The sequence below is a fragment of the Rhea pennata genome, chromosome 25, assembly GCF_028389875.1.
Source record: "Rhea pennata isolate bPtePen1 chromosome 25, bPtePen1.pri, whole genome shotgun sequence".
NCBI lineage: Eukaryota > Metazoa > Chordata > Aves > Rheiformes > Rheidae > Rhea > Rhea pennata.
In genome coordinates, this window is record NC_084687.1 from 4,105,301 (window position 1) to 4,119,205 (window position 13,905).

Here is a 13,905-nt window from a genome sequence, read left to right on the forward strand (position 1 = left end):
TCCTGACCAAGAGCCTCTACCTGCCTGAGATGGAAACGAACATCCCAAGCTACCAGCACAAGCAGAGAGGCAGTGTGGGATTTTGGCCATTCCTGCTCTCCCTGCATGCCTTCCCCCACCTGCTTTAGCCTAGGGCCAAAATTCAGCTTTGAACTAGCACAGGCTTCTTCTCTCCTCTTTTTTTTATGCAACCCTCTTGCCAAAATAACCCAAATACAAAGCAACTTGGAGGGAAAATTACAGGACACGGAGACAAATGTTCAGTGTTGCTGGCACTCATTTTCCTTTGATTCCTTGACATTGCAATTGATACACGCTTTAATGGACTTTACTACCACTGCCAGTTTCTTGTTAAAATTACTCCCAACTATGGCAAACATTTAACTTCAGGTACAAGCAGAGCTGCAAACAAGTCCATATCGCACATCATTTTTTTCTTTTTTTGTTACGCTTCTAACCTCTGCTGTAATGTTGCTTCATAAAGCAAGGAGATTTTAAGGTGACCTGTAGATTGTAAGTTGTTGTAGGGAGCACAACAGAACAGAGGGTTTTCTTTTGCCTTATGACAGAGGCCAGATTCCCACCTGTGATTTTTATTTTCTTCTATCCTCGTGTTTTATTGCAAATGGAAGGGGTCATGCTAAAAGCTGCCTTTATGAACTTGGCAAACCTAGAGCAAAAAGATGCCTGTTGCTACCATCCACTCCAGTGCTTCCATTAAAAAAGTCTTGGAATCAGATCACAGTTCTCCATTTCCTTTCCATTTTGAGTGCACTTGCATGATTAAGAGGTGGACTTGGTAGATAGTGTCCAGCTAATACAAGTATGATTAATTTTAATCTTTCCCTTTTGTTTTAAAGGTTGTCCCTTCCATTGAAGAAAGCTTCATCACAGATGCATGGGAAACCTGCCAGCCAGCCACATTTTTGAGGTAAAAGGGGACAAGACATGGGAAAGTTTAGTGCTTTGAAAAAGTGACCTTTCTTGGTAATTAATTTGTCACTTCCCAACACCATCTGCCGACTCGTCAGCTGCATCCATCATAGCCATAAAAAAAAAAAAAAAAAAAAAAAAGAAGAAGAAGAAAAGGAAAAGTCAATTAAAATGAGAACCAGTGTCAAATAGGCTTTGCACAAATTCTTTAGTGAAGGGAAATATAACCTATTGTGTAATGTCCTTCGCATCGACACACGTGCATATAGTCCCAGGGAGAAAAACTATGGTGACCTCCCTGGAAGTTTTATAGCTAGGACCACTTCACTGCTTGGCTATAAGCTGTAATAAATACACAGGGATCTTAGAAGCGTCTTAGCAACTGCCACATTTTTAAGGAGGGGTTTGGCCCAAATTGAGCATTATTGACTGCAGTGACAGCAGCAAGGGCCTTGGCAGGACCCACACACTGTGCGAAGCATGCACGTGTTATATCGACTAGCTGTGATGGAGCCAGGTGAGGAAAGCCGTGTTCCTGCCTTATGTCGCAGTTTTTCTCCTCTTGTCTCCAGCAAATACTGCTGGTGCTTAGCTTTCAGCTGGTGAGGCAGGAACGCTGCTGCACACCCCTGCTGTAACACCCTGCAGAGCCACTCGATGCAACAGGGTTTCATTCCTTCCCTAACTCATTTTTGCCTCTTGCTTCTTGCCTGCTTTCGGCTGGTTGCTCTCAGGTTTGCTCACGTGCAGCCGCCAATCTGATGAGAAGCAATATGACATCTGTGGCCTTGTCCCAGACCTTCTGTGCCCCTGACAGGGACTGGTATGTCCAGGAGTTTGAGCTGCTCAATTGTTATGGCATTGGGAGCCATCTGAGGACCCCAGATAGACAGATAAATCACCCAGCCTGCCCAGTCATCTCCTCACTTGTCTGCTTAGTTTATAAAGCTCTTTGGTGCTAGATTTGGCATGCACAGTTTTATTTATTATTTTAATACTTTGATCTAGATCTCCCAAGGGGATTTATTACCTTAAATCAATGCGTTTGCAGTGCCAGTGGGTCAAACTTCATTCTGCATTATGCTTATTTCAGTGGCATCATTGTTATTATTGTGATTTGTTCATGTTGCAGTAGAATCAAAATAGAATCAAGACCCAAGCATCTTTTTACTGCTGATACATTCATGGCATAAAGACCTTATCTGGAGGACTCATGAACTAAATAGACAAGTTAGGAGAGAGGAAGTTTCTCCATCATAAAGATAGGGAAACCGAGGCACAGAGATTTGCTTTAGGTCCAGCTGCAGGCACCACTGAGACCTGCTGCCAACCTGGAGGAGGGCAGAAAGGGGATCATCCTGGAAAGCAGAAACTCTTAAAAATCCAATGCAGATAACAATGTTGCCTGTATGGCAAACCTGTTTCCACGCTCTCTAGGTAGCTGTTCATCAGCTCTCCTTGAAATTTCCAGTGCAGGAAAGCAGGTATATAAAGGGCTGGGAAACCCAGCAGTAGCATCCAGGCATGAAGAGGAACGAGAGGCCTGACCATCAGCATCCCAGGGCTACACTTGCCAGGTAGGTGCTAGGTTTCCGCTGCCACCCGAGAGCTCAGTAGGGTGGTCCATGGGTGTTCAAATAGGTGCTGGTGGCAGTGGTGGTGAGCCCTGGCTCAGGGGGTTTCTCCCTATGGTTTTCAAAATTTTCTGCAGGGAAAAGGGAGGAAACGTGACTCTACCAAATGTTTCTGTTGGGCAAAGCAGAAAGCTTTTCCTCGACAAGAGGTCAAAAATTAGGCTTTTTACCACAGCCAGATTTTGTGAATCAAAACTCTGGTGAGGTCAGCCCAGTTGTGCCCATGATTTGCCATAACCGCATATTCCTGCACACTGTGAGGGAGGCATTGCCTAGAAAGGTGCTATGAGCACTCAAGTCCACCCAGGCATTGCCCTGTGAAATTTGTCTAGAGGTGGGTGCTTGTGTTGGCATCTCTCCCTCCTCCTGCTCTGTGGCCATTAATGCAACACCTCTTGCAGCCCCCAAAGGGCTCTGTTTCTCCAATCTCCATCTCCTCCAGTGCTTGCTCATCCCACATTGACCAGGCACCAGCAGAGCTAGTGTTCCCAGCATGCAATCGCCTCTGTTCAGCAGGAGCTTGTCTGACAAGGAAGAGGGAAAATCAATGCTTAAGCAAGGGGAAAGGTGCTTTCTACTCTTCCCTGGCCACAAGAGAATTGATTCCACCGGCTCCTGCCTCCTTGCTTGTCCTTAGCACCTAGCAGGCAGCAGAGCGTGCTGCGGAGACGCAGGCAACCCTGCGTGTCCTCTGCACTCGGGGAGCTGCTTTGAACATAAAGAAGATGAGTCACAGCCAGCTCCTATTGACAGGAACAATTTGGTTTTCAGAAAGCAGAGCTCAGCACATAAAGGCACTGTCCTGTTGTTGCTGTGTTCGCACCAGGAGCAGGCGGATGCCCACACCTCCTGACCCCAAATTGGCACTCTACCCTCGTTTTATGCTGGCGTAAGCAGAGCTGCATAACGCTGCACCCAGCCTCATGCGACCGCAGCACTTTGTTGTGCTGATGCTGAACTTGGGATGCTCCTGCTTTGTGCTTTCCCTTTGTAGCTGAGAAGCAAATTTGCTAGTGACAAGGTACATATCTGCCTGGAGAGGCAATGAGCCGGAGTTCTCGGGTCTGAAAGACATGTCCTGCTTACAAAATAAGGAAGGGACATTCAGAAGAGACATTCTCGGACTGGAAATGTGTGGGGGTGTTTCTCTGGGGGAAGAGGGAGAGAACTAATTCACAAAGGGCTAGTCAATAAGAGATGAAGGAGGTGACTGGGTTTATTTTGTTGTATATGGCACTATTTTATTGCAGTGCTAGAATAAATGAAACTGCACGGAAGATTGATGCTACTGAAATAATGCTACGTTATCAGCACATGTGCATACTGAAATGCTCTGAGGAGGGGAGAGCCTGAGAAATCCCCTTTGGATCGCGGCAGGAAATGGTGCATATTGCGAGATCATCTGAGGCAATGTCCCAGGGCAATTAATAGCTTTGACTCGACGTGGGTGGGCAGCAGGGAGGTGGCCCTGGCCATGGGCAGACTGGCGCTAAGCAATGCTGAGAGAAAGGAGAGGGGCTACAGTCGCCTTCGTTCCCTGTCAGACCTCCTCCGAACTGGCGTTTAGCTGAGGGATCTGGCTGGCAAGTGCTGTGGAGGGGAGTATTTTTTAACTTCCACTGGCCTTCAGTGCAATACTTGATGATATTTATAGGAAATATAATTTAGGGGTCAAATTTGACCTAACAATGTCTTTCTAATAATGTCCAAAGCACAAGCTTTTTGAAACTAATTAAGGATCAGGCTCCAATCAGGTAGAGTGGTTAAGCTTTGGGACCTGACTTCATTAAATTCATCCGGAGCGAATATTTTAATATTTAAAGAGAATATTTAATGTTTACATAAGTCCTCTTCTGATGTAAGTCGCTCTAAATCACTTCAAAAGCTATTTTTTAAAGCCCTTTCTACTAGACTCCTACAGAGCAGGGCTGGCTAATGCCATTCTCAGCTCACTCTGACCCAATGAGGTTTATTAAATGATTCGTTTCACCAATGTAGATTTTCGGTGGTGAGGAATATGAAAACAAAATTCAACAAAACAGCTCTATGAAGGTTTTTGCTCTCCCGCAGCACCACTCTGCCCAGCCTGTTGTCAGGGCTCAGTGGGGTCGACGGGAACGCTTTGCTCTGGATGCGTGGGGCTGTCATGCCACCGCAGCTGGGGGCCAGAGCTGTCAGCACAGAGGGAGTCTTTAATCAGACTGAAGGCTTTGAGTCTCCGCGGTTATTGCTCAAGAACAAATCTGTTTACAAGAAGTGGTTTTAGAGAATTGTCAGTCAAGACACTTCTATTCCCAGCTCAGGAGCAACTGGAAGAGTAAATATACCTATAGTTAGCTGGTGGCTAAATTAGATGGCAGCTGATCAAAAGCCAAAGTGATTTCTCCTCAAATAGCCCTCTCCATTATCAACCAAGCATCTTTATTCTTGTGTTGTTCAGGCTTTCACAATGGTCTCAAAGAAACTGGTGGTTAGTTTGCTCCTGGTGTACGTGGTATCTGTGCTGGCTGAACAGACCAAAAGCTTCCTGCCCTTCTTCACCCAGAGTGACTTCCAGAAAATGCAGGTAACCCATGAGAAATGCACTCTGCTGGCTAGAGCCCTGAATAATGCGGGAAAGGTGTTTCTTCCATCCTCACCCCAAGCTTTGCCAGGACATGCCGTGCCACTGTTGTTCTCATCATCTGTCCCTTCCAAACAGGAGATATGATATTGGCAGTCCCCCACTCAGCCCAAAACTAAGGGCTATGGGAGAGACAATCTTCGAGATACGAGAGCAGAAAAGAAGAGCTCAAACCCCTTTACAAAAGAACTGAAAGGCCCATGCGGGTTATCTGCAGATACTGGCTCTTGGTTTTTCTTTTCTCCATGTTAGTGGCTGTAATTTTTATAGTGAAGTTGCAGCCTCCCTTCACCATTCTGCTGGGTCTTTTTGTTGTAACAAATAATTAGCTATCCTCCAGATGGTTGTCACCTCTGGGATGTGCAGAGAGGAGATTTTTTTTTTTTTTTGATGTGAAACTAATACTGTTGAACGGTGTCAGGCAGGCAGCCTTGGAAAGTGGCATCTTCTCCTTAAACACAGTCAAAGGGAGCTTCCGCCACATGATGCAATCCATTGATACCAGGGAGAAATCTTGTTTCCAAAGCCTATCCCCTCACTGCTGAGCAACTGCTTTCTTGTGGGGAGCAAAGCCATCCTTCAACCTCCTTGAGAGAAAGGATGGGCACCCACCCACCCCCAGAAAGGATGGGGTCCCCCATATCGTCTGCATGTCACAACCCTGGTAGCTATGTGTCTGATAGTGAGTGAGGGTTTTGTAGGTGTATGTAGGTGAAATCAGTCTTGTTTTCCTCCCAAAGGCTGCCTCTCCTCCACTGAGCACTCATTCAAACTGAAGTAAGTGCACAGCAACCAGTATGGCACTGAGCAGTGCTGTTATCTTTTGTATCCCACAATTTGACTTTCCATTTGGGGCTGCAATAGCTCTGTAAAATCAGTACGCTTGGTGACCACATCCTGCTGATAGTGTTATCTGGCATGGATCAAAGGAGTCATCGAGGAGTGACATAGATTGTTCCCTGCAGCCTGACCTTACACAAAACGTTGCAGCCCCTGCTGAGTATCAGAACTGTCACCCCTGAAGCCATGCTGACCATAGTCCGTGGGTCTCTTCACAGTGAGCAGGAGCTCAGGGACCAGAGGAATGATGTATTAGCTCCATGCAGCAGTTAAACATCCCATCAAGCTGCACCCAGCTCTGCAGGTACCTAGTGCAGGACATCACACCCTGGATTTGCCACAGAGTGCTTGGTACTGTCGCGATGCTGTGTCACAGCAGCACTGCCCTCTTTGCTCTTTCCTGTGGTGTTCCACAAAAGGAGAGGAACAAGGGCCAGAAGAAATTTCTGACCTCACTGCAATAGCTAGAAGAGCAAGGTTTCTCTGAGCAATTCAGAGCATATATCAGCAAGGTCAGGACCATTCAGGTAAGGTGAACCATGCAACTCTAAGGAATCCAAAAGAACACACAGGGTCAGATTGCTGTAGAGCCACGTGGTTACAGACGTGGTTACAGACCTCGCTACAGACACATGGTTAATGGTGCCATATGAGAAGAGAATAGGTGCTATTAGGGAGCTCACAGTCAATAAAGAGGAATACCACTCATTTCCTACCAGCTCTGCCAGGGAACTGAGCAAGGTTGCACTGGAGAAAATGTATACCTTCAGCCTTTAAATTATCTTGAATATTTACCAGCCTAGTTACCCTTCAGACCCACCTGGCCTCTCCCTTAGCATAGGAAAGATGAAAACAACATGTGGTCTTTCATTTGCCACTCTATAAACACCAGCCAAATGCAAGTCAGTAATTTACAGCTCTGCTTCAGTTTTTAACTTGTTACTTTTTTCGCTCAGCTCCAGTATCAGTTGTCCAGCACCATTCACCTCCTCTCATAATGCTCTGCAACGGGAAGACCTTATTTACAAACTTCAGTGCAAACACCCACACCTGAGCAGAAAATCATTAATTTTAAGGATTTAAGTGTCAGTCTAAGCCCTCAAAGGCATGCTTACCTGCCAGCCCAGTCTGAAAATAATGCTTTTCTGGTTTTGCCCTTTTGATGCAGCCAGTTCTGTGGTGAGCACAGCCATTCTCTGTACCATCAAACGGAGCATGGAGGTTCAGTCTAAATTGCAGGAGAGGCTCAGCAAGACAAGCAGAGTGACTAGCTAGACTGGAATTTTGCCAAGACACAGGCTAATATGCAACTATTCTTACGAACGTGGTACACCAACAATCAATAATAGGATACGAATAGCAAGATCTTACGGCTCTAGATATGAAATAAGAGGCACATCCCGGGGTCTAACCCCTCACTGCAACCACAAGTCCTCCTATGCCTCCAGCCATGCCCAGAACAACTTCACTGAGCAGCAGCTGGCCCGAACTCGGTCAACCTGGAGGCAGGACAATGTCTCATCCTCAGTCCTTACTAAGGCAGGATGCTTCATCAGCATCAGGAAAGCTGGTAGCTTGGAGGGTCAAAGTGGGAGAGAGTGGAGGATTACAAGGTTCAGAAATTACTGTCTTGTTTAAGGTTTCTGTTGCCAGCAGGTGCCTTTATCTGTGTTTCTGAGTCAGCCCATATGCATGAAAACTGGCACTATGAGCAACATGAGATTGAATTGACAGTACAAGGGGCTGCCTTCAGAATGTTACTATTCCCCACACTCAGCATCCTCTTCAAATTAGCACTGGACCTCTATTAACTTGAGCAAAGTTGAATCAAAGCATGGCTGCCCCCAACCTACCTGCCTCTCTTCCCCTCAGCTTCTCCCATTGACTTTTTCTGCTTTCCTCCACACTTAGCTGGAGGTTCCTGCCAAAGGAACTTAGCTGTTCCTGCCAAAGCTGGGATGTGGCTCACCTCAAGGCAGCTGGAAAAATACCAAGATGTCCTGGAGAAACTGCTAGCAGAGATGTTACAGGACACCCCAGACGATACTGTCAGAAGCTTGAATTCTGCCTTGGGAATTCTGTCTTTCCTTTCTCTCACCAGCTCGTCATCATGCAGATATTTATATTCCTCAGAATGGCTTTTGTGTCATGTTTGCTCACTTTACATAGACCTTGGATACCCCCACCCTCTCTAATGCATACGCTTTTCTTTTGGGAAGGTTATACTATCTTCAAAGGCCCTGCCTGTGCCCTAGAACTGATACTGACTGCTAGCAGCACTGCAACACTTCTCAGGAGGTCTCCTTAGCACTGCTTCCTTCTTCCCTACTCCTCTTCCCCCAGAAGACCTCAGACTTTAGGGTGCAATTTCCAGTAGAGCTTATAATTCCAGCTACACCTGCAAGGCAGCTCAGCACCTGCGCTCAGGTTGGATCTTACAAAGATGTTGGGTGCAGAGCAGTTCTGAACACCTTCCTTCTTAAACAGCAGCTTAAAACTAAGAGAATTTGCTGCAATTTGAAGTGTCAAGTGCTAACAAGCCAGCTCTGGGGTTTGATCTTTGTGTATGGGAACTGTAAAAGGAGAAATGAGGGTGTAGGATGTTATATAGCTACTCCTGCCTGAAGACTTGCGTGTTGTGGAATGGTTATCGCTGTTATCTCTGGAGCTTTGTCTTATCTGGGCTTAAACGTCTCTAATAGGAGGGTCTCTATTATTCCTGTGGGAGTTGTTATTCTGCTTTGTCTGGGCTGATTTAAGTTTTTCTTCTGGATTTTTAGGTGAAGAGCTGAGGAGGAGGAAACAGTATATAAAACCTAGCAAATACTGAATGACAAATTTAAGGACACTTGTTCTTTCTTCTTTTCTTTTTAGCTTACTGATATCTGCAGAATCAGAAGAGAAAGCGATGCAGCTTGCTAAAGTTAAAAGCCTCCACTTATGTAAATGAAATCCGTAAAAGAGATTAACAACCAAATCTGAGGTGAGATAATAAAATGCACAGTATAATTAAATGGAGGATTTGTGTCTTTTTTTCAGTACGCTTCTCAGCCAGATGGCAAGCACCAAGTGTGGGAAAGAAGAGAGGCAGGGTTTCCAGTTCTAAAGAATATCACTTTTCTTCTGAGAAGTGCAATGCACATTGCGATGCCTGAGTAATTAATCCTCACGGGCTAATAAATTTTAGTCCCTGCTTTTGGTGAAGAGGGAAACTGAGGCAAAGATTTGTAAGGACCACCCAGCTAAATTAGTGACACAAAGCCAGTATGAGGAGTGTGCATGTGGGACCGGGGTGTCCCCACTCAGCTCTTTGCTCCCAGCACAGGAAGGAGCCTCTGCCATACTGCTGGGAGAACCCAGGAGTCCCGATTTGCAGCTTCTGCCTGTATTTTAGCCCCCTCTTGCTCACCCATACTATACAAATCTAAATAATACTACAAGGAATGTTAGCCATAGCTATGATATGAACAGATACGGAGTGTGAAATAACACAGAGATCCAGCCTTATTCCTGTCCCCGAGACAAACCTAGATGTGACATCGTAATTCCATTTGAACATATTGCTCTCCATTTACATACCTTTGGCTAATTTTAGAACTGCTTCTCTCTATTGGCAGCAGGAAATCCAACATATGTAAAGTAAGGACCAATGAGACCAATGGTATGTATGTGAGCATATCCAGTTCCAATCCAATTTTATCCACCCAAGCTAACACAAATTCTGTTCTCACTGTGGCTCACTTAAATAGCTGTGTTTGTGCTAGAACAGCACATATGCATTTCTAACTGTTCTATATGCTCTCTGCTGAAAGCCATCCCTCATGAGGAAAGAAATCTGCCAATGTATAATGCAACATCCAGCAAGGAGTGGATTCCAGCTTTAACAGATGAATCAAAAGCATGTTCCTATTGCACAGACTTATCAGATCAGTGTAACTGGAAGTTTGCAGGGATTATTGCTAAGGCAAGTAGAGCTATGAAATCACTAGCAAATGATTCCTCACTAGCAGGAGGAAGACAGAAAATAATACATGCCATTAGGATGAAAATGAAAGCAACTATGTCTTGCTAGGCTAGAAGCTCAGCCAGTGCAAAGCTCTCTAGAGTGATACCCATTGGAGATGAGGCTTGGAAATCCCTGGAGGAGTTGACCATACTTACACCATTGTCCAGCAAGACCAGAGACAAGCCTGTTTGTGTGAAAGGAGGAACTATTATCTCATTAATTCTGACAAACCCAGACCCTTACTTGGAGTTTAATTTTGCCTTGACACAGGAAAACATGGATAGTTTCCCCTTGAAGGGCAAACTGCTCCTAAAACCCTACATGAGATCCACCCCCAGGTTAGAGCTGTCCCTACATCACCACCTTTAGCCCAGCCCTTTCCCTGAAGAGGTTTCCCTGGCTGACAGTTCCCCTGTGGTGTCTATGAAGGAACATTGCTCAGTGACAATAAGAAAGAGAATATGAGCTTCTGGAATTTGCTTCCTGGATCATTTCCCACCAAGCTGATGGTGGGGCTGATGCTGTGGAGACTTCCATAGAGGAGACCAACAAATGTGACTTTGCTGGATTGTCTTCCTTCTGCTCATACATTTTAATTAGGACAAATTGCCACTGCTGGACCAGAGCAGCAAAGGTCTGCTTTTACCCTGGCCCTCAGATGTGTCAGTGGGTCTTCTCAGTTGACCCAGCTATAAATGAGGTCTGGGCTGTATGGCTGGTGGTGAACCTGTAGCCAGAGCCATGCTGTCCAAATGGGCCACTACAGGCACAGGGACCTTCAGCTTTTGGAAGTAAATTCCCTCCAGACTCAGTGGGAATGAAGGCAGATACTGATCTTGGCCATCCTCACTCTGCAGGATTTTGTGGCCAGATGAACAGCTGAACTGCAAGGGAAGACAGGCAGAGAAATGAGGAGGAAGTGAGAAAAGAACGAAAGAGACACTAACTTTGTACAGTGTCTAACCTAATAAGAAGCTAGGCAGGCTGAGGACATGACATATGATCAGGAGGACAAGAAGTAGTGTTCTTGGGTCACACCTGTGCTGTGACTATGAGTGACAGGCTGTTAAATTGGCACAATCAGCACCCAAATAAGATTTGACACTTTCCCTGGTGACATATGCAGGACTGTCATCCAAATATCATAGGATAAGAGGTGGGGGGATGCACTCACAATTTTTCCAGCGTCCCCTGGGTCAGGGGTAGAAAGATTTATCAGCAGCCCTGTTTTGGGGCGTACAATGTGCTCCCCTCTTCTGGGGCCTTGTGAAGACACTGAAGATCTAGTTCTACCCCTCTTCCTACATCAAGCCTGTAGTTTGCTTCAGGAGGAGAAACAGAAGGCACGACACTCCTCCTCTTCCCATGCTACCGCTGAGTCACTGCCAGCAAGCCTAAGGCAGCTGCTGGGATGGCAGGAAAAGTGGAGGATGTCCTTTCCTTGCTATCCCATTTTCCCACATTCAGCTCAGGATATTTACAGCCAAGATTTTCCAGAGCTGCCCAGTGGATTGGGAACTGGCTTTCCACCTCTGGTGATCTCTGAACATCATGGCCTGTCTGCATCAACAGAGCATTTCAAGTCAGCCTATGCTTGCCCTTGGCAGCCTTTCAGGCTGCCCAGAGCTGCATGAATAACCAAGGGTGCTGCACAAAGCAGTGGCAATCTAGATCCTCCCCGATCAGACAAACTCCAGCATCAGCCACATTGCTGGCACTGCAGGCAGAATAACAGGAAAAATTAGGTGCTTGTTCATATGGCTATAGGTTCTGTCACCTCTGAAACAGAGGGCTGTCTTCTCCTGTGTTTATCTCTGTGATGTCTTGGTACCTCCAGGAATGCTGGAGATATTCCCAGAGGGTTGTCTTGCGAGGAAGAAAGGGAGAGGTGTAGCTGATTTCTCTTCACAAAGAAGGGACATCTGTTCCTGCTGAGTGTCAGCACCACCAACTTCCCTTCTGCAAAGGAACTGGAGCTCTTCCCCAGCCCTCCAGTTCTCCAACACCACTCCCAGGTTCTCCTTTTCATTTCAGAAGGTCATCTAACAGCAGCACTGGGCAAAGCTCTGTCCTGATATAACTTCCCAGATCTCCAGCAACGCAAGAAGTGAAGGGGTTTGGTTGGTTGTTTTTTTTTTTTTTTTTTTTTTCCTCCAAACCAAGTGGAGTTCACTTAATTCATGAGCTTTTATCAAGTCAGGCTTGGATGCCAGCACACATCTGCGTGTCTAGGCAGAGCTTCTCCAAAGTGTCTCAAAGCTGCAAGCTTACAGAAACTGTGTACTCAGAGCATATTCTAATTCTGTATTTACATTAGACACCACTCCAAATTATTAGCTGTCAGTCGCACTTTCCAGTTAGTGAGCAGGGGAGGCTCAGCTTAGCACGTTCACACCTCCCATTGGAACTGAGTATGCTCTTTTTAATGGGCTCCCTGGCCTCTACTAAGTGCATATTTGTTGTTGCTAACCAGATTAACAAATCTCAGTGTATTTTGTTGCTGCTTTCTTGCACAAATCAGGAAGAGCAAGGAGAGCTTTGTCTGATGCCCTGAATTAGAAGAGCATGACAGCAAAGGGAGCATGAAAGGAGGGCAAGAGGAAGCAAGCCAGCCTGCTCGACCTGCCTTGTATTTAATGCACCATTAAAATCAAAGATGCCCTCACTTGCTGAGACTGTACAAGATGCAGCATCTAATCGGATGACATGGCTCTGCGGAGGTTTCTGCATTCTGCCCCTGGCAGCTGTACCCGGAGAAAGCCAGCTGAATTTCTCCCACTTGGAGGTCTGCCCTGAGCTTAAAAGGGCACCTACGCCACGCAAACATCACGGTGACGACGCAAAGTGGCAGCGCTGCCTGAGGAGCCCACGGCGGCCCATCAGGCCGGGTGCAGCTCACATGATCTGGGAAGAGGAGCAGCACGGTCCTCCTGGGACCTAGCTAGACAGCTGACTGGCCTCTTTTAGTATCAGTGTGTCCTTAAAGGTTCGTCTTGTGCACGGCTGCAGTTCAGCATCACTAGCCTCACGGCGGCAAGTCTTGGGGTGTCCGTCAGAGCACTTCCCGGAGCCCCTTCCCAGGTCCTTTTGCGGTATGTCCCGCTCTTTGGGGGATGCACTATGGGAGAGACTGTAGTTCCCATGACTCTGGTCTCATATGTCTACCAAAAAGACTGTGATGCAGAGATGGTCTGTGCGCATTCATTGCTACCTTTTCATTATCCTTAATTAAATTCCAATATTATGCCACAGTGTTTCGGCCGCTTTCATTACTTCCTTTATGGGCAGCAGCAGAAAAAAGCAATTACTGTACATCATGGCCTTGCCAAAATAAAATTTCAAGTCGACACTTGATTTTGCTTTTTTGGGGGGTTGCAACTATGTAAGGAACCTCCTTCCCCAGCAAATATCCTGAGGACCCAGATCCTGATCTTGCTGGGAGCAGTGGCAACACTCCAGCTCGTTTGGCTGGTGCCAGCTAAGACAGTAACTTGGCAGAGACAGGGGGAGGAGGAAAACGTGGGGTGGGGGCAGGTGGCTGGGAAAGACACTCTTTTCTCCTCATAAATGTCCCTATATGTGACAAAATTGGCACAGCCTGGCCTGAGCAAGGGCGAGAGGAGCTTGACGCCCCGCAGCCCCCATGCGAGGGCAGAGTCCCCCCAAGGTGAGAAGGCGGTGGCACTGGCAAGCTCCAGAAACTCATCCCCTCCGTTTCCCCCTTTTCCCTCAGCCTTTTTCCTCTTCTGCTGCCTCTAAGAGCCATTCCCTCTGGGAGGGGGGCTCCGACCTCCCCAACATGGCGGAACCGGGGGGGGGGGGGAACAACACACACCCCCGCCCTTCCCCGCCTTCACAAGATGGCGGGA